This window comes from Gossypium arboreum, chromosome 10, assembly GCF_025698485.1.
Source record: "Gossypium arboreum isolate Shixiya-1 chromosome 10, ASM2569848v2, whole genome shotgun sequence".
In the NCBI taxonomy this organism is placed as follows: Eukaryota; Viridiplantae; Streptophyta; class Magnoliopsida; order Malvales; family Malvaceae; genus Gossypium; species Gossypium arboreum.
Genome location: NC_069079.1, coordinates 69,603,636 through 69,629,307, shown reverse-complemented (window position 1 = coordinate 69,629,307; position 25,672 = coordinate 69,603,636).

Here is a 25,672-nt window from a genome sequence, read left to right as displayed (position 1 = left end):
TGATGAAACTCCAAAGTTACTTTAGAAAGCTTCTAATCATGTTAAAAAAATTTGAAAAACACTTTAAAATTAAGTTTTTATCCACAAATCTGAAATTCACCATTAATGACCCTATTTTCGACTTTTATCAAGAGCATGGGTTTTAATAGCTAAAAACTTAGTTTTGAATACTAGATAACATTAAAAACTCATAAGGAACTGAATTGTTACCTTAGGTGAAGAAAATCTATGCTTTTGATCAAAAACGCGAAAAACCTGACTTTGGATGTTTTTCTTGGTCTTTTATAGAGGTTTAAGGTTCAAAGTTGATAGAAATCAAAGAGGATTAGGAATTAGAGTTCAAAATTGATTGAAATAGAAAGAGAGAATCAAGGGATGACAACACTAGTTTTAGGGAAGAGTTAACGTGAAAAACTGTAGGTGGGAAGAAAAAATAGGTTGGTTTTTAAATTTTGGTCTAATTGCTTCTTAAAAACTTCACAATTTTGATTGTTTTAAAAATCAATCCTTTTTTTAATATTTGTAACTAATTTTCAAAAATTGATTTAATTTTCTAAAAACCATAATTGAAAACATTACTAACATGCAATGTCATAGAATTCTGAACATTCAAAGGCTAAAATTCATAAAATACCCTTAAAACTCCTAGGCCCTATTTTGGGGTGTTACAATTCTCCCCTCTAAAAAGAATTTCATCCTCAAAATACCTTACTGACACATCACTTACTTAATCACAAGATATGCTATTTCTACTTTTGAATGAACTATCACACTTTCATTGCACACTCTGATTCTCATTCTCTCTAACTTCCTACTACTTTCCTTAATGATTCTATTCACTAACATGAACTATTCTATGATAATTTTGCCAACGATTCCCTCTATTCCTATGACACTCTCATCTATAAATCTCATAACCATTTTTTTTCTTAAATCAATAATCCTTAAATAAATTCTATATTTATTAGTTATATCACCAAAGCCCTTTGATGGAAGTGATAATTGGAGTGCTTTAGCGGATTGCTAATGCTAACCTTACTCCTGCACTGTAACACCCCTAACTCGTGACCGACGCCGGTGTCGGACACGAGGGGTTAACGAGACAAATCCTCTTAAAGTACCGACCAATTTGGCATTTCTGGACAGGCTGGAAAACTGCGTCACCGTCGCCTTAAAAATCATATCTCGAGTTCCAAAACTCAGAAACTGGTTTCGTAAATTTTCCCTGAATTTAGACTCATATACCCATCCATGGATTTATTTTTAGAATTTTTGGTTGGGCCAATTGGTACAGTTTATTAGTTAAAGTCACCCATGTTACAGGGATCGACTGCTCTGACCTCCGCACGTTACAACTTGAATATCTTTCTGTACAGGGCTTTAATACTGGTGCCGTTTGATTCTAATGAAACTAGACTCAAAATGGAATCTGTAAATATAAGGCATGACTCCTAATTCTTTCTGGATAATTTATGGTAAATTTTCAAAGTCGCGACAGGGGACCCAGAAATCGTTCTGGCCCTGTCTCACGAGAACTTTAATATTTCCCAGTATACTGCTCATATGGTCGTTTCGTTTCGTCCATATAAAAATAGATTCATCAAGGTTCAGTTCCATAATTTACTCACTATTTAATTCTACTTCTACTATTTTTAGTGATTTTTCAATCTCATCTCACTGCTGCTGTCCGCAACAGTTACTGCAGTAGACTATGCCAATTTCATGAATTTTTCCTTGGCCTTAATCATCCATCATACATGACACAAATTATGGCCACCTTAACAAAATTTGAGTTTCTAAGACTCGTGGCTATAGGTTCTAGCATCCCACTCGACGACCACATAGGCCATTTTCACATGGCTTAAAGTTTACAACCCACAATTCGACAAAATATAATAGCCTATACATGCCAAATGTTCTTCAACAACAAAAAACAATACCACAAGATTTCAGCCGGTGTGATGACTTCAACGACGGTTCCGAGCACGCAACAATACGAGTCCAAGAGACCTAAAATGGGTGACAAGAAAACACCGAGTGAGTTTACAACTCAGTAAGTCATAAGCATTCGTCAATCCAATCGATAAAGTTACTACTACATGTACAACAAATGAGGCTAGGTACTCGTCCATATCGAATCTATACCATAATACCTCGAACCTTTCGGTCCAATCTCGTACCAATTCATACATCCACATTTCATATTCTACACAACAAGATAATCAAGCATTTTTACACATTAACTCAATTTCCAGCACAACCATACAATTTCAATCATCACATAGATTTAAGGCTTACCAAATTCAACCCCGAGCATGAACATATTTTCTATTCGTCAAGAGCTCGAGGTACTTACCCGATCCGCTGTCCGGGATTAGCTCGATAATGTCGCACACTCAGTGCCAATTGTAATGCAAGAACATATAGTGAATCCGCACACTTAGTGCTATATGTATTCAACTCGCACACTTAGTGCTATATAATCAAACTCGCACACTTAGTGCTGTACAATTTAAACCCACACACTTAGTGCCAATCTTGTCACCGTGTCCATTTATACCCGCACACTTAGTGCCGAGACCAATACCTTATGTATTTTGCTGCCTTTATACATTCAACAATGGCATCATTCCATACACATACATTTCCATTTACACACCAACTCATTTAAACACATTTGCATATATATATTGATCATTTAAATCAACACCAAATATACGCTTAATGACTTACCTTGTGTTGGGTAAAACAGTCCAAGTCGGCTACTCGATGACCTTCGTCTTTCCCTTGCTTGATTCTCCTTCTTTAACTCCTTGAGCTTAATCAATAAATCAACTAGTTTAACCCTCTTGCTAAACATTCATAATTCAATTACACATGCATATGTATGTTTGTATATTCGCAACCATCCTCACTTATTACCCATTTGGTCAACAATCTAAGCCAAGATAAGGCTTCAATATGGTTGCCTCTAACCGAATACATGCACACCAATCTACTTCCTTTGGCCGAATATGCATGTCTATGTGGAGGCTAATTTTACACTTAATACTACACAAAAAAACAGCATACATTTTCCTAATTAACGCATTACATATTGTAGTTCTATACACATCTCTCATTTATTTCATAACCAAACAACATCACAAGCAAATAGACACCTTAAAATAGTATACATGTCATACCAATTCATCATGTGCAAACATATATTCATGTAGGTGCAATGGCGAATTCTCAAGTGGCTTATATCCAAATATACACACATATCCAAAGCTTAAATCTTACTTACCATGCAACATGCATGAATCATACTTATGGATACAACATGGCGAATACCACAACACCATACCGCTTTCAATTTGGTCATGGTTAAACAAAGAACTTAGTATCTCATTCAAAAATGCTAAAAGAAAATCTAAGAATCCTCAATCTACCATCACATGAATCATTATCAAGCTTGATATTTAGCATGCAATGGCATTAACACCATACTCACTTTGGCGAATTTCATTCCCATGACATAACAAAGATTTGAACCATGGGCTAACAAGAACATCAAGCTAGCAACTAAAATATACATGAATCTCATGGCAAAACATCAAACTTACCTTAATCTAGGTACAAGTATGGCCAAACCTCCCCTAAACCTCTTCCAAACCAACATGAAACAAGAATTCCTTCCTTCCTCCTTAGAATTTTCAGCCCAAAGGAAATGAAAATGATGAACAAAAATTCTTCTTTCTTTCTCCACACTCACGGCAACAAGGGCATCCAAGCTCATCTTTCTCTTTTTTTTCATTTTTTATGCTTATTTTTATTATAATACTTCCTACATAACTCACTAGCCAAACATGTTGGAAACATGTTTTCCTTGCCCATCATGCCCACCTTGGCCGGCCACTATAGTCAAATTTGGGGAATTTGACATGCAAGGACAACATTTCCTAGTGTGCATCAATAGACCACTTCCACATTTGCCTATCTCAATTCTAAATTTTCTCACACAAGTCCTTTCTAGTGAAATTCACCTTTATAACACTAAATCAATCATCATAAAATGTCATACATGAGCACACACATATTATAGGCATCAAAATAAATTTTTAATTATTTTTATGCCTCGGTTTTGTGGTCCCGAAACCACATTCCGACTAGGGTCAATTTTGGGCTGTTACAACTCTCCCCCACTTAAGAAATTTTCGTCCCAAAAATCTTACCGTAAATAGGTTTGGATATCGTTCTTTCATAGAGTTCTCGGTCTCCCAAGTAGCTTCTTCTATCCCGTGCTTGAGCCATAACACTTTCACTAGCGGAACCCGCTTGTTTCGCAACTCTTTCACTTCTCGTGATAGGATACGAATCGGTTCTTCCTCATAACTCATATTAGCTTGAATTTCAATTTCGATGGACTAATCACGTGCGATGGATCGGATCTATAGCGTCAAGCATCGAAACATGGAAGACGTTGTGAATCCTTTCAAGTTCGGGGGCAAAATCAAACGATACGCGATCGGACCGACCGGTTCAGATATTTCATATGGCCCGATGAACCTCGGGCTCAATTTTCCTTACGGCCAAATCTAAGCACCTTCTTCCAAGGTGAAACTTTGAGAAAGACCTTGTCTCCAACCCGATATTCAATATCTTTTCTTTTCAAATCCGCATACGACTTTTGGCGATCCGGCGACTTTCAAACTTTCACGAATTACTCGAACTCTTTGCTCGGCATCCTTAACCAAATCAACCTCAAGAATTTACCTTCACTAAGTTCATCGAGAATAATGGGGTACGGCATTTACGATCGTATAAAGCCTCGTAAGGCGCCATCTTAATACTTGATTGAAAGCTATTGTTGTGCGAATTCAATCAAAGGCGATACCGCTTCCATGAAACACTAAACTCAAGGATACAACATCTCAACATATCCTCGAGTATTTGAATTATCCGTTCGGATTGACCATCGGTTTGGGGGTGAAAGGCGGTGCTGAAATGCAACTTGGTACCCAAAGCTTCTTGCAACTTTTTCCAAAATCGCGAGGTAAATCTCGGATCTCTATCCGACACGATAGAAATAGGCACCCGTGTAATCTCACAACCGAGAAACGTACAATTCCGCTAATTTGTCCATTGAAAAATCCGTACGTCTGGGGACAAAGTGGGCCGACTTAGTCAATCGATCTACCACGACCCAAACCGCATCCTTCTTACTTGCGACAATGGCGGTCCGGATACAAAGTCCATTGTGACTCGATCCCATTTCCACTCGGGTATCGTGATTGGTGAAGTAATCTCAAGGCACCGATGTTCCGCTTTCACTTGTTGACATATTAGACATCTCAAACAAAGTCGGAGATGTCTCGCTTCATACCATGCCACCAAAACCGACGTTTCAATTCATTGTACATCTTCGTACTCCGGGTGGATTGCCATTCGGCTACAATGGGCTTCATTCAGAATTATCGAAATGAGTTCAATTTTTGGGACACACAGACGACTTTTGAACCTCAAACAATCGTCATCGTCGATTTGAAACTCCGAGTCCTTGTTCGAACACATGCAGCCCGTTTACAACCAACTCGTCGTCGACTTTCTCGAGCTTCTCGAATTTGGTGTGTCAATAATGGTTTGGCTTTCAATTCAGCCACTAACACACTTTGTCGGATCGGACGGATAAGTGCACATTCATCGTCAGTAAAGTGAATAACGATTTACGACTCAAGGCATCCGCAACCACATTCGCCTTTCCGGGTGATAGTCAATGATCACTCATAATCCTTTAACACCGAGCCAACGTCTTTGTCGCAGATTTAAGTCTCTTTGGGTCATCAAATATTTGAGACTTTTGTGATCCGAGTATACATGGCACCTTTCACCAAATAAGTAATGTCGCCAAATCTTTAAGGCGAATACGATGGCGGCCAATTCGAGATCATGAGTCGGATAATTTTTCTCATGTGGCTTTAATTGCCTCGACGATAGGCCACAACTCGACCTTCTTGCATTAATACGCAACCTAACCCAAGTAGAGATGCGTCACTATAAATGACAAACTCTTTGCCCGATTCGGGTTGCACTAGAATTGGGGCTTCAGTCAAATAAGCTTTCAGTTGATCGAAACTTTTCTGACATTTCTCCGTCCATTCGAACTTAACATCCTTTTGGAGTAAGCCGTCATTGGCGTGGCTATCGTCGAGAAACCTTTACAAATCATCGAATAACCGGCAAGCCCCAAAAGCTCCTAACTTCGGTAACATTCCTTGGTGGTTTCCAATCGACTATGGCGAATTTTGTTCGGGTCCACCGACACCGATCGCGACACCACGTGCCCCAAAAAGCTAACCTCTTTCAACCAAAATTCACATTTATTGAACTTTGCGATAATCGCTTATCTCGTAAGATTTGCAACACTAGCCTCGGTGTTCAAGATGCTCGGTTTCATCTCTCGAATAGACCAAAATGTCATCGATAAATACAACTACGAACCGATCCAAGTATGGCCTGAAAATTCTATTCATTAAATCCATAAACACCGTAGGGCATTAGTGAGCCCAAACGGCATCACCAAGAATTCGTAGTGACTGTACCTCGTTCTAAAAGCGGTTTTGGGTATGTCCGATTCTCGGACCCTCAACCGATAGTACCCGACCTCAAATCTATCTTTGAAAACACCGAGGCTCCTTTAATTGATCAAACAAATCGTCAATTCGTGGCAATGGATATTTATTCTTTATCGTCACTTTATTGAGTTGACGATAGTCGATGCACAACCTCATGGTTCCGTCCTTCTTCTTCACAAACAATACAAAAGCGCCCATGGAGAAAAACTCGGGTCGAGCGAAACCTCTACCCGTCAATTCTTGCAATTGAACCTTCAATTCCTTTAATTCCGTTAATGCCATACGATACGGGCTATTGAAATCGGCGTAGTACCGGTACAACCGATGTCAATTCCACTTCTCGAACCGGTGGCAATCCGGTAACTCCTCGGGAAAAACATCTAAATACTCACAAACCACCGGTACCGATTCGAGTTTCCTTTTCGTCTCTTTACTTCCAAACACATACGCAAGGCATGTTTCACACCCTTTTCACATACCTCCGAGCGGTCATAGAAGATATTATCATTGGCGCTCCTTTTAAATCAAGAGACTCGACTCGGACTACCTCATTATTTGCACTCCTCAAATCAATGGTTTTCCTTTTGCGATCCACCATCGCATCATGTACGGTCACCAATCCATACCAAGAATAACATCGAATTCATTAAATGGTAGAAGCATCAGATCGGCCGGAAAACAGGATTCTCGAATTGTTAGGGGGCATCTCTTGCACACTTTATCAACGAGCACGTATTGACCCAAAGGGTTTGACACTCGAATTACGAACTCGAGAGACTCAACGGTAGAGTCTTCTTGGATGCTAAGGTTTCACATACATATGAGTGAGTAGAGCGGGGTCAATCAATGCAATCACAATAGTATCAAAGAGAGTAAAAGTACCAGTGATAACGTCAGGGGAGGATGCCTCCTCTCGTGCGTGGATGGCATATGCTCTAGCAGAGTACGGGTCTCGGATCGTACAGCAGTATTAGAGGCTCCTCTCGATTACCACCCCTACCTCCAGAGATTCTCGGGGCCTACCTCCACCGTCGTTCCACTAGGTCTTGCACCTTGCGTCTTATTCCTCTCATCTAGCTCGTGCAATCTCTAATGAAGTGGTCCTTGAACCGCATCCATAACAGCCCTATTAACAGACTTACCCCAACATTCACCTAGGTGTCGTCTTCCACATTGGGGGCATTCAGTCTCTCTTGACGATTATTGCCCACACTAGCTACAAGTAGCTCGAGTCCGTCGATGGTCGGGCTCTAATGGAAATTCCCGATCGTCCTCGACTTCTCGGTGTCCTCCACGAACCTCTTTACAGCCGAGAACGGAGCTTTACTCGTCGATCTTTTACGGTAATCTCTTGCTTCAAATTCAGCCTTCTTCTTCTCCTTCCCAAGTTCTTCCGCCTTGCGTGCTCGTTCGACTAGTGTCACGAACTCCTTTATCTCCAAAATTCCCACTAGTAACTTTAACTCTTCATTCAATCCTTCTTCAAATCTTTTGCACATCGCAACCTCATCAGCCACACACTCCAGAGCATACCGACTAAGTCTTACGAACTCATGTTCAGATTCAGACATCTTATCCGGCCTTGCTTGAGTTCCAAGAATTCCTTACGCTCGATCGATAAACCGTTGACTAATGTATTTCTTTCGAAATTGGATTGGAAGAAATCCCAAGTAACTCGTTCATTTGGGACTATGGAAATTAAAGTCCTCCACCAATAGTAAGTGAGTCTCTTAACAAGGATATAGCACACTTAAGACATTCGTCGGTGTGCATGACATTCATCTAACACTCTAATGGTGTTATCGAGCGAACTCGGCCTTTTCGGCATCATCAAACTATGGCCTTGAACTCCTCGGCCCCACGCTTCCTAATCAAGTCCACGGTGGTTTACTCGATCACAGGATCAAGAATCGGAGGCATTGCGGGCTCTTGGGTGGAGTATTTAAATTCGGGAATGGTTGGACAGCCGGGTTGGTTCGGGCATATTACGCGACCCACTCATTCATCATGGTGAAGAAGGCTTGTTTCGCCTTCATTTTGATTATTCGCGGATGATCGAGGCTCAACAGGCGGTGTCCCTTGCGCAGGAGCAGCCGCTACACTTTCAACGTCATCCGCCAAGGGTCTCTCTACCGGGTTCCATTGCTAATCAAAACAAAAATTCCAACCGTCAAGTCATCACATTATTAAGCGCTAACAATTTGGCATGTATAGCTAGACTCACACGCTATGGTAGTCCTAGAACCGACTAAACCATAGCCCTGATACCAATAAAATTGTAACACCCTAACTCGTGACCGACGCCGTGTCGGACACGAGGGGTTAACGAGACAAATCCTCTTAAAGTACCGACCAATTTGGCATTTCTGGACAGGCTGGAAAACTGCGTCACCGTCGCCTTAAAAATCATATCTCGAGTTCCAAAACTCGAAACTGGTTTCGTAAATTTTCCCTGAATTTAGACTCATATACCCATCCATGGATTTATTTTTAGAATTTTTGGTTGGGCCAATTGGTACAGTTTATTAGTTAAAGTCACCCATGTTACAGGGATCGACTGCTCTGACCTCCGTGCGTTACAACTTGAATATCTTTCTGTACAGGGCTTTAATACTGGTGCCGTTTGTTTCTAATGAAACTAGACTCAAAATTAAATCTGTACATATAAGGCATGACTCCTAATTCTTTCTGGATAATTTATGGTAAATTTGCAAAGTCGCGACAGGGGACCCAGAAATCGTTCTGGCCCTGTCTCACGAGAACTTTAATATTTCCCAGTATACTGCTCATATGGTCGTTTCGTTTCCTCCATATAAAAATAGATTCATCAAGGTTCAGTTCCATAATTTACTCACTATTTAATTCTACTTCTACTATTTTTAGTGATTTTTCAATCTCATCTCACTGCTGCTGTCCGCAACAGTTACTGCAGTAGACTATGCCAATTTCATGAATTTTTCCTTGGCCTTAATCATCCATCATACATGACACAAATTATGGCCACCTTAACAAAATTTGAGTTTCTAAGACTCGTGGCTATAGGTTCTAGCATCCCACTCGACGACCACATAGGCCATTTTCACATGGCTTAAAGTTTACAACCCACAATTCGACAAAATATAATAGCCTATACATGCCAAATGTTCTTCAACAACAAAAAACAATACCACAAGATTTCAGCCGGTGTGATGACTTCAACGACGGTTCCGAGCACGCAACAATACGAGTCCAAGAGACCTAAAATGGGTGACAAGAAAACACCGAGTGAGTTTACAACTCAGTAAGTCATAAGCATTCGTCAATCCCACTGATAAAGTTACTACTACATGTACAACAAATGAGGCTAGGTACTCGTCCATATCGAATCTATACCATAATACCTCGAACCTTTCGGTCCAATCTCGTACCAATTCATACATCCACATTTCATATTCTACACAACAAGATAATCAAGCATTTTACACATTAACTCAATTTCCAGCACAACCATACAATTTCAATCATCACATAGATTTAAGGCTTACCAAATTCAACCCCGAGCATGAACATATTTTCTATTCGTCAAGAGCTCGAGGTACTTACCCGATCCGCTGTCCGGGATTAGCTCGATAATGTCGCACACTCAGTGCCAATTGTAATGCAAGAACATATAGTGAATCCGCACACTTAGTGCTATATGTATTCAACTCGCACACTTAGTGCTGTACAATTTTAAACCCACACACTTAGTGCCAATCTTGTCACCGTGTCCATTTATACCCGCACACTTAGTGCCGAGACCAATACCTTATGTATTTTGCTGCCTTTATACATTCAACAATGGCATCATTCCATACACATACATTTCCATTTACACACCAACTCATTTAAACACATTTGCATATATATATTGATCATTTAAATCAACACCAAATATACGCTTAATGACTTACCTTGTGTTGGGTAAAACAGTCCAAGTCGGCTACTCGATGACCTTCGTCTTTCCCTTGCTTGATTCTCCTTCTTTAACTCCTTGAGCTTAATCAATAAATCAACTAGTTTAACCCTCTTGCTAAACATTCATAATTCAATTACACATGCATATGTATGTTTGTATATTCGCAACCATCCTCACTTATTACCCATTTGGTCAACAATCTAAGCCAAGATAAGGCTTCAATATGGTTGCCTCTAACCGAATACATGCACACCAATCTACTTCCTTTGGCGAATATGCATGTCTATGTGGAGGCTAATTTTACACTTAATACTACACAAAAAAACAGCATACATTTTCCTAATTAACGATTACATATTGTAGTTCTATACACATCTCTCATTTATTTCATAACCAAACAACATCACAAGCAAATAGACACCTTAAAATAGTATACATGTCATACCAATTCATCATGTGCAACCATATATTCATGTAGGTGCAATGGCGAATTCTCAAGTGGCTTATATCCAAATATACACACATATCCAAAGCTTAAATCTTACTTACCATGCAACATGTATGAATCATACTTATGGATACAACATGGCGAATACCACAACACCATACCGCTTTCAATTTGGTCATGGTTAAACAAAGAACTTAGTATCTCATTCAAAAATGCTAAAAGAAAATCTAAGAATCCTCAATCTACCATCACATGAATCATTATCAAGCTTGATATTTAGCATGCAATGGCATTAACACCATACTCACTTTGGCGAATTTCATTCCCATGACATAACAAAGATTTGAACCATGGGCTAACAAGAACATCAAGCTAGCAACTAAAATATACATGAATCTCATGGCAAAACATCAAACTTACCTTAATCTAGGTACAAGTATGGCCAAACCTCCCCTAAACCTCTTCCAAACCAACATGAAACAAGAATTCCTTCCTTCCTCCTTAGAATTTTCAGCCCAAAGGAAATGAAAAATGATGAACAAAAATTCTTCTTTCTTTCTCCACACTCACGGCAACAAGGGCATCCAAGCTCATCTTTCTCTTTTTTTTCATTTTTATGCTTATTTTTATTATAATACTTCCTACATAACTCACTAGCCAAACATGTTGGAAACATGTTTTCCTTGCCCATCATGCCCACCTTGGCGGCCACTATAGTCAAATTTGGGGAATTTGACATGCAAGGACAACATTTCCTAGTGTGCATCAATAGACCACTTCCACATTTGCCTATCTCAATTCTAAATTTTCTCACACAAGTCCTTTCTAGTGAAATTCACCTTTATAACACTAAATCAATCATCATAAAATGTCATACATGAGCACACACATATTATAGGCATCAAAATAAATTTTTAATTATTTTTATGCCTCGGTTTTGTGGTCCCGAAACCACATTCCGACTAGGGTCAATTTTGGGCTGTTACATGCACTTACCAATCCTTCACTTATGAACCGTGGGTTACTGTTTGAACGTCTTCGAGTGTTGGGTGGTAAAGAGTTTTCTAGGGTTATAGGGACTAATCCAACCATAGTTGAGTATTGGTTGGCAGTTGAAAGGATCCTTAAACAGATGTCCTGTTCTGACGAGGAAAAGTCGGGTTATGCTGTGTCCTTACTTAACAGTAGGACTCATCATTGGTGGAATATGATTAGGAGGGGTACTGTTTTTGATAAATTGTCTTGGAGTTATTTTCTTAAGGTTTTTAAGAGGAATTTTATGGGCAAGCAATACATGGAAGCTCGTAAGCAGGAATTTCTAGATTTTGTTCAAGGTAATTTGTTAGTGGCTAACTATAAGGCTGAGTTTGTGCGACTTAGTTAGTATGCTCCTAAGATGGTTCTTTTTTAGAGGGACCATTGTAAGAGGTTTTGATTTGGATTGAATTGAGAGATTTGGGTTTACTTGGTAGCTTAGAACATGGAGATGTTTGGTGAGTTAGTTGAGAAAGCCAAAGATGTTGAGGGGACTTTGGTTGAACTGCCTCGCTCTGTAGTTACTGAATTTGGTAAGAGAACTTCTAGTGGTGTATTTAGCTGACCACCTAAGAGAAGGTGTGATACTCAGGGTTCTAACAGGAGTGCACAACATGAGATTCGACCATGTTAGTCTAAATTGCAAGATAGTGTTTTAGTTAGTAGTGGTGGTTCGATGGGTGGTTCTGGATGGTCGCTTTGTCCACATTGTGAATGTAGGCATCTTGGGAATTGTCGTAAGTTGACAGATGGATGTTTTAAGTGTGGTTCTAAGGAACATTTTCTGAGGGATTGCCCGAATAGAGTAGAGGTTTCACATACTCCGATTTTGGCACCTATTTCTGCACTTACTAGAGGTTGTGGTTGTGGTGGAAGTAATGGAAGACCGGTTAGGTAGCGAATAGTAGCTCATATTGTTGCTACTCAAGTTGAATCTAGAGGTTCAGCTAGGGTTTATGCTATTAAAGAACCCTAGAATCAAGATTCAAATGTTGAGATTGCAAGTATTTTTGTCTTGTGATCAATTTCTTTATTCTTGTAAGTAGACTTAGGTACTATGCCTTTGTAAATTTTGGGTGACATAACTAATAAGTAGAGAATTCTATTAAAGACTATTGATTTAAGAAAATAAATGGTTATGAGATTTATAAATGAGAGTGTTATAGTGTATAAAGGGAATTGTTGGAAAAAATATCATAGAATAGTTCGTGGTAGAAAATAGAATCATTAAGGAAAGTAGTAGGAAGTTAGAAAGAATGAGAATCAGAGTGCGCAGCAAAAGTCTGATAGTTAGCTTAAAAGTAGAAATAGCATACCTTGTGATTCAATAAATGATGTGTCAGTAAGGAATTTCAAGGACAAAATTCTTTTTAGAGGGGGAGAACTGTCACACCTCAAAACAGGGCCTAAGAGTTTTTAGGGTATTTTAGGAAATTTAGGCTTCGAGTGTTCGGAGTTCTATGACATGGCATATCGATAATGTTTTCAATTATGGTTTTTAGAAAATTAAATCAATTTCTGAAAATGAGTGTTAAATACCTTTAATTTTACAAAAAAGGATTGATTTGTAAAAGAGTCAAAATTGTGAAGTTTTTAAGAAACAATTAGACCAAAATTTTAAAACCAACCTATTTCTTCTTCCCACCTATAGTATTTTACGTTAACTTTTCCCCAAAACTAGTGTTACCGTCCGTTTATTCTCTCTTGTTATTTCAATCAATTTTAAACTCAAATTCCTAATCCTTTTTTATTTCTATCACCCTTTGAACCTTAAATCTTTATAAAAGACCAAGAAAACACCCAAAAATACCATTGTTCCTCTATTGCCAAGCTTTTGGGTTTTTGGGGTTTTCGATCAAACACATAGATTTTCTTCACCAAAGGTAAGGATTCAATTCCTTACGAGTTTTTAATGTTATCTAGTATATAAAGCTAAGTTTTTAGCCGTTAAAATACATGTTATTGATAAAAGCCCAAAACCGAGTCATTAATGGTAAATTTTGGTTTTGTGCATAAAAACTTGATTTAACATTATTAGAAGCTTTCTAAAGTAACTTTGAAGTTTCATAAAGGATTTCTCGGGTGAATTTTCATTGTAATGGCCAAAACTTGTTGAAAAAATTCGATACCTTAAAAAGTGTAGTTTTGTGTAGTTTAAAGGTTGGGAATTAGTTGTAGATGAATATGTAGATGACTGGAAGTTTCATGCAAAAAGATTCAGTGTAGAATGAGTTATTCGAATCTAAAGTTTTCTATGTTGAAAGTTTCGGTTAAAAGATAAGGTAGCTTAGGCTTATGTTTGTGATTGTTTTAATGAAGTTGATGATTGACTTTTGAATGTGTGTTTGTGTGGTTTTTCCTATTGAAGTGTCGGAGTCAATAGGACCTGTAATGAGTAGAGATAATGCAAAGAAAAGCTTGTCTAAGTTTTTGGTTTTCAGCGAAAGCGTATATTTTGGTGAGTGTTTGGATTAGCTACTCATAAGTGTTATTTGGGAATTTAAAGGTCGCCTAAACCCCTTCTCTAAAATTTGAGCATAAATGATCTTTTACCTATGCTAAATATGTGATAAATATGTTTGTAAATCGTGATAAAGAGAGTTAGGATGTGACAAAATATGAACCCGTTGTGATGATTGTTGTGACGGTAAATATGAGAGTATGTTGTTCATGCCATGTGACAGTGTAATAGGCCGATTTTGGGGCTAGTCAGAAAAGTGGTTTCAAAACCACTAACCTGAGGTGAGAAAATTATTTTAAATATTATTTTATGTATTGCAACAAGATTAGATAAGTGCATGAAAATTTTGGTGAATTAATTTTAGCGATTGTTTACTTAATTACGAAAAAGGACTAAATTGCATAAAGTGCAAAAGCCCTATTTTGTTAGATAAGAGTGTCAATTAGCTAACAACCCTAAATTGGGGGCCTTTGAAGAGCAATTAGACCCCCAATGTTGAGGCTAGCCGGTCATAGGAGACAAAAGAAAGAGAAATTATCAAAATTAGGTGGGTCGGTGACCAATTTTGACTAGAATAAGAAAAAAAAAAAGAGAAAAAGGTATCATCTTCTCCTCTTCTTCTTCCATCACTGAAAAATGCAGCCATTAGAGGGTTTTTGAGCTCAAAATTTTTAGCCACTTAGTCTCTCTACGAGTAAGTGATTTTAATGAGTTTTCTTCATGATGTTTACATTTTTGAGACTCATGTGTCATGAGCTTTCTAATGAGAGGACTATTTTACAAAATGGTTGAAAGTCTAGGGTTTTTCCATGAGAGCATTTAGGTTGTTTTCTGAATTTTTGTGGAAGAATATGAGTCTTAGATGAGTAATGAACAACTTTTGTGAAGGGATTTCTCATGAAAACCCAATAGGGACTATTTTACATAAGTTGTAAAATAAATGATAAATGTATGAAATAGAGGAAATTTTGGATTGCTATAAGAGTAAAAAGGGTTTGGCTAGGCTTATAATAGGGAGAAATTCGATAAAAATTGACTTTCGAGTATAGGGGTAAAATGGTCTTTTTGTGATAGTCTAGGGGAAAATAGTTATCTTGCCCAATTATGAAATTTTGAGTGTCTAAATTGATGTGCTGATGAAATAAATGAATTTTATTAATTTAGATCAAGAGAAATGTGATTCATGTGACAGCCTTAAAATGACCCTAGTCGGAATGTGGTTTCGGGACCACAAAACCGAGGCATAAAAATAATTTAATATTTATTTTATTGCCTATAATGTGTGTTAACTCATGTGTGACATTTTTGATGTTTTGATTTAGAGCTATAAATGTGAATTTCACTAGAAAGGACCTAGTAGTAAACTTTGAAAGTATGATGGGGAAATGTGTGATGACTAATTAAAGCATGCATGCAAAACAATGGACTTGCATGTCAAATTCCCCCCCCCCCCCAATAGCTAGTGGCCGGCCATGACAAGGAATTATGGTCAAAATCATGTCATGAAACATGTTTGGTAAGTGGGTTATGTTGGAATGAATAAAATAAGGAGTATGGAATAAAAAAAAATGTGTGTGTGAAGGCTTCTCTCCCTCCCCATTGCCGTGTAGGTAGGAAAGAAAACAAAAAAATTTTGTTCATCCATTTCTCTCTCTTTTTGGCCAAAAATACTAAGGATAAGGAAGGAGTTTTGCTTCATGCTTGGTTTGGAAGAGGATTAGGAAGGGGTTTGGCTATACTTGCATCAAGATTATGGTATGTTTGATGTTGTGCCATGAGATTCATGCATGTTTTTGGTTGCTAACTTGATGTTCTTATTAGCCCATGGTTCAAATCTTTGTTATATCATGGGGATGGTATTTGGCCAAGGTGGATTTTGAGTTAATGCCATTGCATGTTAAATATGAAGCTTGATGATGATACATGTGATGGTGGATTGAGGACTCTTAGATTTTCTTTAAGCATTTTTGAATGAGATACTAAGTTCTTTGTGTAATCATGACCAAAATTATGGTGTCTTGATGTATTCGCCATGGTACATCCATAAGTGTGATTTATGCTCATTGCATGGAAAGTAAGATTTGTGTTTCAAATCATGTTCATGTTTAGTTACAATCAACTTGAGATTCGGCTCTAGCATATATATATGTATATATGTTTGAGCATGATGTATTGGTATGACATATATATACTATCTCAAGGTATATACTTACTTATGATGATGTTTGGTTATGAAGGAAATGATAGATGTGTATTGAGTTACAATATGGAACGCATTAGTTAGTAAAATGTATGCTGTTTTGTGTGGTAATAAGTGTATAATTGGCCTCAACATGGACATGCATATTCGCCACATGAGGGAAATTGGTGTGCATGCATTCGGTTAGAGGCAAGCATATTGATGCCTATTCTTGGCTTAGAAAATTCGCTAAGAGGAATATTAACTAATGTGTTGAGTTCGATTCATGATTTGTACATATGCGACTTTGATGCCTAATGAGTATATATATTGGCTAAGTACCTTGAATTCCTCTTCGATGCTCAAATGATTAAATCAATTTATTTGTCAAATTAAGCTCAAGAGCAAAGGGAGCTAAATCCGATAAAGGGAAGGAAAAAGTAGTCGAGTAGCATTCGAAATCGCTCGACAACATCCAAGGTAAGTTCTTGAGTAATAGAGCTTAAATTCGAATTGATTAGATCATGTTTAAAGCAAATTAAAATCATGCTCTTTGTGTGTGGCTATTGAGCCGAAATTTCAAGTGTGAATAGTGCCTTGTGTTTGAGTTTTGCTAATGAAAATGAAATACAAATGTGTCATAATATATTGATAATTGTGCTCGGTTATTCGAATGATGTCCGGGCTAAGTCCCGAAGGCTTTGTGCTAAGTGACTATATCCGGACTAGGATCCGAAGGCATTCGTATGCGAGTTAATAAATCGGGCTAAGCCCGAAGGCATTTGTGCAAGTTACTAAACCGGGTTAAGTCCGAAGGCATTCGGGCGAGTCACTATAACCGGGCTTCGTCCCGAAGGCATTTGAGCGAGTCGTTATATCCGGTTAAATTCCGAAGGTACATGATTCGAGAATGACCGATCTTGCTATAAAATTTTCAGTTAATACGCTTGAAAAATTCCAGCAATGAGGTATGTTCGTATGTGCTTGAATTAGTTGATTCCCTTCGAATAATATTCGCTCGATCGAGTAATGGGTTTCGGTATTTGGCTAAGATGATCCCTTATGTATGAACATAGGGGTTGGAATGTGAAATGAGTATGATATTGAGAATTTGTGCATATGAAATTATCCGTTAGCTTTATGAATGCTATGCTTTTGTTGTGCTGGAATCTCTTGCTCAAACTTACTAAGCATAAATTGCTTACTCTGTCTTCTCTGTTTCTCTGTTTTATAGATTTTGCTCGTTAGCTATCGGATTCGGGATCATCGAAGTCGAAGTCATCCACACTATCAAAGCCCCATTTTGGTACAATTTTGGTTGAACTTTGAAATGGCATGTATAGGACTACCCTTTTGTTGAAGGTCATGTACCTTTCGGTTTTGTGTAAACTTGGATGGCCATGCGAAAATGGCTTATATCGTTTTAGCCTAGTACCATAATCGTTTGTTTGTTGATCATTATGAGGTATGGAATTGTTTTGAAACGATTAGCCATTGGGATGGTTAATCATGATCACACTTTGTGCTATGTATGCAAAGGGCCAATTGAATCATGGAAATCATGAAATAGGTAAAGCCTACCTTAAAGGCAGATGCTGACAGCAGCAGTGATGTGGATGTGAAAAATCACTAAAAATAGTAGGAATGGTATTAAATAGTGAATAAATTATGTAAATTAACTTTGATGAATCTACTTTCATGTGGAAGAAACTAAACGGTCATATGAGTTATATGTTAAGAGATATTAAAGTTCTCGTGAAACAGGGCCAGAACGGTTTCTGGATCCCCTGTTCCGAATTTGGAAATTCATTGTAAATTAACTAGAGATAATTAGGAGTCATTCCATATATGTATAGATTCCTCTCTGAGTCTAGTTTCTATAGAAACAAACGACATCAGTATTAAAGCCCTGTACAAGGAGATATTCAATTCGTAACGCACGAAGGTCAGTGTAGTCGAACCCTGGGATAGGGGAGACTTTAACTAATAAACTGTACTAATTGGCTCGACAAAAAATTCTAGAAAAAAATCTGTAGATGGAAATATGAGTCTAGTTTCAGGGAAAAATTACAAAACAAATTTTCGAGCTTTGAAACTCAAGATATGATTTTTAAGGCGACAGTGATGCAGTGACCAGCGAGTCTGGAAATTTCTAAATGGACTGTGAAAATAGTTAAGTCTGTGTGCACCTTGTGTCCGATTCCGGTAACGGACTCGGGTACGGGGTGTTACAATTCAGGTCTTGATCGGGGTAAGAACAATGTTTACGAGGATTAAGCTCGTCTTCATCATTTTGTATCGAGGTAAATACATATTTGAATAATGTGTTACTGAAGCTTACTTTGGAATATTTTGATAATATACATGTGTAATTGGCTCATTGTTGTTATGTATCTAAATTCTATTTGTTGCCATGAATGTATAAATGACATGTTATGTGAGTAAAGTATATTGTGAGAAAGTACGATGCAATTCGGCTAGTTATGAAATCTCGTTGGACCTTAGACATAGCATAGGATACAAAAGAGGTATGTTATAAAAATTATGTGGTCTGAACTCATGAGTTGAGGCTGAGTTCATGAGAGGAATGTTATAGGTAACAAGGGTTCGGGTACTGGCTTTGTGTAAAGACCCGTGAATGGCTCAATGAGCGAATGTTACATGATAGCTATGGGGTCCGGGTCCTGACCTGATAAAAAGGCCCATGAGTAGCTCAAATGTGAGCGTTTCATAGCACGAGGTAGCCTTGATTTCTTATATGGTAATTAGATGCAAATTCCCTGCGTATCCATATGTATTCTGAGAGTTCAACGGGTAACATTGAATATTTAATTGGTGAAAACTTGATGAGGTATGTATACTGAACTTATGGATAGTACCTGAGTAAGGGACGAGATGCATTAAGTATACACGAATGAAAGGAAGAGTGAGATATCGATGTTAAAGGATTTATATCTTTTAAGCATGACAAGTTACCATTCTACGAATATGATTTTCTTTTAATTACACTTTATTTGCATATATGTACTTACTAAGCTCCCACGCTTACCCTCATTTCTTTTCTTTCCTTATAGTGCCTCCAAGCTAGCATCGGGGATCCAATGACGTCGTAAAGCTTTGATCACACTATCACTTAAGACCTTGGTATAGGTAGTTTAATTGTTTTATTTTCTAGCATGTATAGGGAATCAAATCTTCTGTTTATTATTTTGTTAGTTAGCCATAATGTGTTGGCTCATATGATAAAATTGATACTCATTTTGTTTAGACCATGAATTTTGGCTATCACCAATTATTATTCAATGAAATGTTGCAAATTTCTAATGGTTGTAGCTACTTTGTTTATGCATGTTATGTTCGTATTGATCTTGGTTGATCCTGTGTAGATAGGGGTATGTAAAGGTGGCAAAGAGGCTTGGTAAATAGCCTTACTTTTTCCATACTGGTAGACACACGAGCGTGTTTTTCAGCCGTGTGTCCCCTGCACGTAAAAATTTCAAGTCAGTATACATGGTAGTAAACACACTGGCAGAGACACGGCCATAGGTCTCAGCCGTGTGAAGGGCACGGCCTAGAAGACGGGTGTGTGCCTTGGCCGTGTGGCCCTTAAAGATTGCTAACGTTAGAAACAGAATGTCCAAGTTTTTGCACACTGACGTGTCATTTTTGTGTGAAGGCCATGGTTTATCGACATGGGCATGTGTCAGGTCGTGTGAAAACCCCTGTAGGTTCAAATTAGAAAATAAATCCACACGGGTAAGGGACACTAGCATGTCCCAATGTGCTTAGGCCGTGTGAGCCACAGGCCCATCAGCACGACTATACTTAAATAGTCACACGGGTGTGTTGCCCCTCTCACACGGACGTGTGCCCCTGTGTTAAGTGTTATTTTCAGAATTCTTTGAAGGACTCGGATTGATTCTGAGTGGGTTCCAATAGATATTTTGAGCCTCGTAGGGTCTTATTAAGGAGTTTATAATAAAAATTGGAAAAGTTTTTAATTTGACTTGGTTATATGAAAATGTTTGTATGCATGAGTTCAAGTTAGGTAATGCCTCATATTTCATCCTGACGTAGGGCACGAGTGTGGGGTGTTACATTTAGTGGTGTCAGAGCTATGGTTTATTCAGTTCTTAGACTAACGTAGCGTGTGTACGATTCTAGCTATACTTGCCATAGATAAATTATGATAGTGTGATGACTTCTATTTTTTTAAAATTGTGTTTTCATATAGTAATGGATCCCGATTGAACTAGAGTGGATGATGTAGAAAGTAACGCGCTGGCTCCCACTGAAGGGGCGATGCCATCCGATAATTGACCTCCCACAGTTAGTCAGAGTGGAGGAGAAGGGGCTCGGTAGGCCTTTCTCCACATGATGAATGTATGGTACACGGAGTTCGTCCAAGTGAACCTGAATACTCAACCTCCCCCACCCCTACCTATTCCTCAACATGTCCCTGCAACACCCCAAGGTATGCACTATGAGAGGTGGAATAGACCTCCAGTGGACAAGATCCAGAAGCATGGAGCCGAGGAGTTTTGTTCTAATAAAGATGATGACCCTGAAAGGGCAGAATTCTGGCTTGAGAATACCATCAGGGTATTCGATGAATTATCTTGCACTCCCGAAGAATGCTTGAAGTGTGTCATATCTTTTTTAAGAGACTCAGAATACTACTAGTGGAAGACGTTAGTCTCAGTGGTGCCTCACGAAAGGGTCACATAGGAATTCTTCCAAGAGGAATTCCGGAAGAAATACATCAGTGAAAGATTTATGGATCAAAAACGTAAGGAATTTCTTGATTTGAAACAAGGCCGCATGACGGTTACTGAATATGAAAGAGAGTTCGTCTGACTTAGTAAGTATGCTTGGTAGTGTGTATCCTCCGAGGCTAAGATGTGTTGAAGGTTTGAAGATGGACTTAATGAGGACATTAGACTATCAGTGGGTGTCCTTGAGTTGAAAGAGTTCATAGTACTCGTTGATCGAGCCTGTAAAGCCTAGGAATTAATTAAGGAAAAGAAGAAAATTGAAGCTGAAACTAGAGATGCAAGAAAGAGACATGCGAGCAAGTCATTTCCATCTCAGTCTAAGAAATCCAAAGATGTCTACTCTCGTTTCCATGCATCTTCTGGACATTCATACCAAGATCGTAAGAAGTAAGATTAAAATTTTAAGTCTCGGGCTACATCAGTGGCTAGTGTGGGCAATGTCAGATCTTCCAAACCAGAGTGTCAACATTGTGGTAGAAATCAATTCGACAAGTGTAGAATGAATGATGGATCTTGTTTTCGGTGTGGTTTTCAAGACCACTTTATCAAGGATTTCATTGAGATGAATGATAAAAAAAATTCAAAGTACAAGGCCAAGTGGCAAAAATTCTAAAGGAAGGCCTCAAAAGAATGTTGGAGTTGGGGTTGGTAGCAAGAATGTGATGACAGACACCATCGTAAGGTCTGAAGCTAGAGCTCCGGCTAGAATCTATGCCATACATGCACGTGATGATGCATCCTATCCTGATGTGATCACCGGTACATTTTCTCTCTATGATAATACTATTATTGCTCTGATTGACCCTGGTTCTACTCATTCGTATGAGTGCATGAAATTGGTGTCTAGCACGAATATGCCTGTTGAGTCTATGGAGTTTATGATTAAAATGTCTAACCCGTTGGGCAAACATGTGATAGTTGATAAAGTATGCAAGAAATGTCCTTTGGTAGTTAAAGGTTATTGTTTTTCGGCCGATTTGATGCTGTTACCCTTTGATGAGTTTGATGTCATATTGGGTATAGATTGGTTGACATTCCATGATACTATAGTAAACAGTAGACAAAAGGTTATTAGACTGAAATGTGAAAACGGTGAAAGCCTTTGGGTTGAATCTGGTGAACCAGGGAACTTGCCTATTGTAATATCCTCAATGTCTGCCCAGAAATGTTTGAGGAAAGGATGTGAATCTTATTTGGATTTTGTAATGAATACTAAGGAATCGGAGTTGAAGATTGAGTCAGTACCGGTTGTAAGTGAATATGTGGATGTATTCCTGGAAGAATTGCCTGGGCTACCCCCTAATAGAGAGGTTGAATTTGGTATAAAGCTAATGCCAGGGACCACGCCAATTTCGATTGCTTCATATCAGATGGCCCAAGCTGAGTCAAAAGAACTAAAGTCACAGTTGCAAGAATTGACCGACAAGGGTTTCGTGAGACCAAGCTTTTCACCGTGGGGTGCTCCGGTGTTGTTTGTGAAAAATAAAAATAGGTCTATAAGGTTGTGAATAGATTACCAGTAGTTAAATAAGAGGACGATCAAGAACAAATACCTATTGCTGCGAATTGACAACTTGTTTGACCAACTGAAGGGAGCAGCATGGTTTTCTAAGATAGACTTGAGATATGGCTACTATCAACTACGAGTTAACAAAGCAGATGTGCCTAAAACTACTTTTAGGACGCGGTATGGCCATTATGAGTTTCTCGTCATGGCTTTCGGCTTAAAAAATGCTCTCGCTGTGTTTATGGATTTAATGTATAGGGTATTTCAGCCATATCTAGATAAGTTTGTTGTTGTATTCATCGATGATATCTTGATCTATTCTAGAGACAAGGTAGAACATGCTGAACACTTGAGAACCGTTTTGCAAACTCTGAAGGACAATCAGTTGTATGAAAAACTTAGTAAAAGCGAATTTTGGCTTCGATAAGTCTGCTTTTTGGGCCATATTGTCTCGATTGATGGCATTAGGCTTGATCCCAGCAAGGTTTCTGCTATTGTTTAATGGAAACCACCAAAGAATGTAACTGAGGTTAGAAGTTTTTTTTAGGGTTGGTCGGTTACTGTAGGCGATTTGTAAAGGACTTCTCTATGATTGTGACTCCCATGACAAGGTTGCTGCAAAAATGAGTTAAGTTTGAATGGTCGGATAAGTGTCAATAGAGTTTCGAGAAGTTGAAGATGTTATTGACTGAGGCTCTAGTATTAGTACAACCCGAATTAGGAAAAAAGTTCGTGATTTATAGTGAAGCTTATGCTTAAGATAGTTGAAACTGCACGAGATGAATTATCTGACACACGACCTAGAGTTTGCCGCCATAGTGTTTGCTCTGAAAATCTTGCAACATTATTAATTCAGAGAGATATGCCATGTATACACCGATCATAAAAGTCTTAAGTACTTGATGACCCAGAAGGATTTAAATCTGAGGCAACGGAGATGGTTGGAACTATTAAAGGATTATGATTTGATTATTGACTAGCATCCAGGAAAGGTGAACGTGGTCGCTGATGCATTAAGTAGAAAATCATTGTTTGCATTGAGAGCAATGAACGCCCGATTAACCTTGTTAAAGGATGGTTCGGTTTTAGTAGAGTTAAAAGCTAAACCGACATTTCTTCAAGAAATTTGTGAGGCTCAGAAGAGTGATAGTAAATTACTATCCAAGAAAATGTTGAATCAGATTTTTGGATTGGTTCTGATGGTTGCTTGAGATTTCGGGAAAGGATTTGTGTTCCTAAGGACACCAAATTGATTCGAAAGATTTTAAATGAGGTACATAATGGTTGTTTATCAGTGCACCCAGGGAGTACAAAAATGTACAACGATTTGAAGAAAATGTATTGGTGGCTAAGGATGAAAACAGATATTTCAGAGTTTGTATCCAAATGCCTAGTATGTCAACAAGTGAAAGCTGAGAACCAAGTACCTTCGGTTTACTTCAACCTATTATGGTCCCAGAGTGGAAGTGGGATCAGATTACTATGGACTTCGTAACGGGTTTACCGGTGACCCCGAGGAAGAAAGATGTTATGTGGGTTGTGGTTGATCACCTGACAAAGTCAACTCATTTTATTCTGGTACGCACCGATTTCTCACCTGACAAGCTAGCCGAGTTATATATTTCAAAAATTGTGAAGTTACATGGAGTACCTTTGTCAATCATATCGAATAGAGATCCGAGGTTCACGTCACGGTTTTGGAAAAAGCTCCAAGAAGCTTTGGGTTCAAAGTTAAATTTTAGTACGGCTTTCCACACGCAGACTGATGGCCAATCAAATAGAGTAATTCAGACCTTGGAAGACATGCTCTGACATTGTGTATTGGAGTTTCAGGGCAGTTGGGAAAGTATTTACCTCTAGTGGAGTTTGCTTATAATAACAGCTTTCAGTCAAGTTTGAAGATGGCTCCTTTTGAAGCGTTGTATGGGCGTAAGTGCTGAACGCCTTTGTATTGGACCGAGCTTAGAGAGAGTCAGATTCATGGGGTCGACTTAGTCAAGGAGACTGAAGAAAAAGTTAAGGTGATTCGTGATTGTTTAAAGGCCACTTCAGATAGACATAAATCTTACGCAGATTTAAAACGAAAAGAGATCGAGTTTCAAGTCGGTGATAAGGTATTTCTAAAAGTATCCCCGTGGAGGAAGGTTTTTAGATTCGGTAAAAAGGGTAAACTGAGTCTGTATTTTATCGGACCTTATGAAGTGATTGAGAGAGTCAGGCCGGTAGCCTATCGGTTAGCTTTACCATCGGAATTGGAAAAGATCCATGACGTATTCCATGTGTCCATGTTACGCTGATGCCACTCTGACACATCACATGTGATTTCTCCGATTGAAGTAGAGATTAGATTGGATATGTCTTATGGTGAGGAACCTGTTAAGATCCTAGCTCGAGAAGTTAAACAACTGAGAAATAAGAGTGTTCCCCTTGTGAAAGTGTTATGGCAGAGACAAGGGGTTGAAGAGGCCACATAGGAGCCCGAAAAAATCATGAAAAGCTAATACCCAAATCATTTTATCGATAAGATTTTCGGGGACGAAAATCCCTAAAGGGGGAGAATTGTAACATGCCGATTTTAGGGCTAGTAAAAAAAGTGGTTTCGAAACCACTAACCCGAGGTTGAGGAAATTATTTTAAATATTATTTTATGTATTGTAACAAGATTAGATAAGTGCATGAAAATTTTGGTGAATTAATTTTAGCGATTGCTTGC